Source organism: Arachis hypogaea, chromosome 18, assembly GCF_003086295.3.
Source record: "Arachis hypogaea cultivar Tifrunner chromosome 18, arahy.Tifrunner.gnm2.J5K5, whole genome shotgun sequence".
NCBI classification, from domain to species: Eukaryota; Viridiplantae; Streptophyta; class Magnoliopsida; order Fabales; family Fabaceae; genus Arachis; species Arachis hypogaea.
The window spans coordinates 59231750-59234876 of record NC_092053.1 but is presented as its reverse complement, the minus strand read 5'-3'; the positions used below and the strand labels follow the sequence as shown (position 1 = coordinate 59234876).

The 3127-nt window shown below is 43.1% G+C and overlaps 1 non-coding gene across 1 annotated transcript; it reads left to right on the top strand.

Moving 5' to 3' along the window:
- The first annotated feature begins 2399 nt into the window (after nucleotides 1–2399).
- On the top strand, nucleotides 2400–2507 carry LOC112774927 (small nucleolar RNA R71). Its single transcript, XR_003189380.1, has one exon. It is a non-coding gene; the product is annotated as a small nucleolar RNA R71 (small nucleolar RNA).
- The last annotated feature ends 620 nt before the right edge of the window (nucleotides 2508–3127 follow it).

Below are 3127 nucleotides of genomic sequence, written 5' to 3'. Positions count from 1 at the left end.
GTTGCTTGGTTGAGGCGTCTATAGTCAATGCAGACCCTCCAGGCGTTCTGAACTCTGGTTGCTATGAGTTCTCCATGCTCATTCTTCACTGTAGTGACTCCAGACTTCTTTGGCACCACTTGTACTGGGCTTACCCATTCACTATCTGAGATGGGATAGATGATATCTGCCTCTAGTAGTCTGGTCATTTCCTTTTTGACAACCTCTAGGATAGTGGGGTTCAGTCTTCTCTGGGGTTGACGGATAGGTCTTGCTCCCTCTTCTAAAAATATCCTATGCTCACAGACCTGAGGATTGATGCATACTATGTCTGCCAAATTCCAACCAATTGCCTTCTTGTGCCTCCTCAGCACACCAAGTAGCTGCTCTTCCTGTTGAGAAGTGAGTTTCCTTGCAATGATAACCGGAAACTTCTGCCCATCTTCAAGGTAAGCATATTTGAGGTGTGGAGGAAGGGGTTTTAATTCTAACTTCTGATCATGTTCAGACTCTGGGTTGTTTGGAGCTGGTAACAGTGGTAAGGCACTGTCATTATTCTCTGAGAATGTCCCCACACTTGGGCCTTGTCCTGTGTGCTTCTCTTCAAATTCTTCCTGGTGAACTTCAGCCACGGTTTCATCTATAATGTCACACTGGAGGATAGAATGATCCTCCGGAGGATGCTTCATAACTCCATTCAGATTGAAGATCACTACTCGTCCATCTATTTCAAAAGAGTATGTTCCTGAAAAAGCATCTAATTTAAACTTTGAGGTCTTCAAGAATGGCCTTCCGAGTAGGATTGATGATGGCTTGTCTGAGTCATTTTGGGGCATTTCCAGGATATAAAAATCAGTGGGGAACGTGAGTCCCTTAATGCCCACTAAGACATCTTCAGCAACTCCAACCACTGTAATAATGCTTTTATCTGCTAACACAAAACGAGCTGCCGACCTTTTTAAGGGAGGGAGCCTCAAAACATCATATATAGACAAAGGCATTATACTCACACATGCTCCTAAATAACACATGCAGTCAAAAATTATCACACCACCAATAATACAATTAACTATACAAGGACCTGGGTCACTACACTTTTCAGGTAAACCTCCTATTAAAGCAGATATGGAACTTCCTAAAGGAATAGTTTCTAATTCATTAATTTTGTCTTTATGTATACATAAATCTTTTAGAAACTTTGCATACTTAGGTACCTGTTGAATAACATCAAATAGAGGAACAGTTACCTCAACCTTTTTGAATATCTCTACCATTTTTGAATCAGGTTCCAGCTGCTTCCTGAGCTTCCTTGCAAGTTGTGGAAATGGAATAGGAGTGGTGTCTTCTGCAGTGTCTGCGCCTTTTAGTGCTTTCTCTTGTGGTTGCACTTCTTCTTCTTCAGCCATGTCCTGTATGTCCTCTTCCTCTTCAACATCTTCTAATTCCACTACCTCTTCAGCTGAGGCGTGTTCTGGTGGGCTTGTCTCCTCCTGATTCCTCTCCTACAGTGTGGTTTCGGACCTCAGGGTGATGGCATTAATACCACCCTTGGGATTGGGTAATGGTTGAGAGGGAATTCCACTGGAGCTCAAAGGTTTGTTATTGGAGTTGTTCATTGATCTAATCTAGGAGACAAGAGCCTGCAAAGTAGCGTTCAGACCATTTAGAGTGGCATTAATGTTATTCTTCATGGTCTGCTGTCATCGATCAATTGATTGTAGTAAGTCATCATTAGCAGAAGAAGAAGGATAGGTAATTTGAGAGGTCTGCTGTTGGGTATTCTGTGGTCCTTAGGATTGCCTTAGGTAAGGTGCTCTGTAAGGCTGATTCTGATTCTGCTGCCTGTTGTTGTTATTATTCCACCTCTGATATCCATGATTATCTCTGCCTCCTCTGTTGTTGTTGTCCCTCCAATTCTGGTTAGAATTGTCCTGCCATCCATGGCTGTAGTTGCCACCTTGATTGTACCCTTGGTTGGGGCGGTCATAGAAGTTATGAGTGGCTGCCACGGTGTTGTCTTCCTGCTGGAGTTGCGGACATTCGTCAGTATAATGGATGTAATCAGCACAGATTCTGCAAACTCTTTGTGGGACTAACTGTTGGTTTTGCTGTGCTGGAGAAGGTTGAGCTTGCTGAACTTGTTGTTGATTCAATTGCATCTGCTTCAGCAAGTTGGTCATTTCACAGATACTCTGAGTTAAAGCAGCAGTCTCCCTGCTAGAGGATACTTCTGCAATGGCTTTTGCACGGCCTTGTTTCTACCTGTGATTCCTAGTAGATTCAGCTAAGTCGCTGATCAATTGCCATGCCTCATCAGTGATCTTGTACTTTTTCATAGACCCATTGCTAGCACTTTCCAATGTGGTCTTATCTTGGGGCCTCATGCCCTGTGTGACATAACCGAGTAATACTATCTTGTCAATCATATGGTGGGGGCAAGCTTCCAAAAGATTATTGAAGCGCTCCCAATACTCATAGAGAGTTTCAGAATCATCCTGAACAATCATGGAAATATCTTTCCTCAGTTTATCAGTAACTTCAGCTGGAAAGAACTTTTCCAAGAATTCTCTTCTCAGTGTATCCCAGTTGGATACAATTACTGCTGGTTGAGTGTAGTACCACTCTCTTGCCTTCCCCTCAAGAGAAAACGAGAAAGCTTTCAGCAAAATTGAAGTTTCATCTGCACCATCACGCCTGACAGTAGAACAGGCTGCTTGAAAATCTCTCAGGTGCTTGATAGGCTCTTGAGCAGGTAAGCCATGAAACTTGGGCATCAAATTGAGCAGTGCGGTCTTGATTTCAAAGTCTGTAGCCACCACTGAGTGATGCGCTTGAAATGGTTGCATTGTAAAATCAGGGGCTCCAGCCTCCTGGATAGTAACTCTCCTAGCTGCTGCCATGTTACTTGCACGTAAAACAACCAAATCAGTAGAACGGGGGCTGGTTTCTTTCTCAAGTGACGTTTCAGATCCGCCCTCAGAGAGGACTAACCGACGCCGAGCTTGCCTTATTCGTGAAATAGTTCTTTCAATATCAGGATCGAATACTAGTAAGCTTGGGTCAGGAAGCGAACCCGTCATCCAACAAAAGAAACAAGCAACTCATAATAGTAAAATAAAATAAAATGCAAATAAATAAAATCCAATCA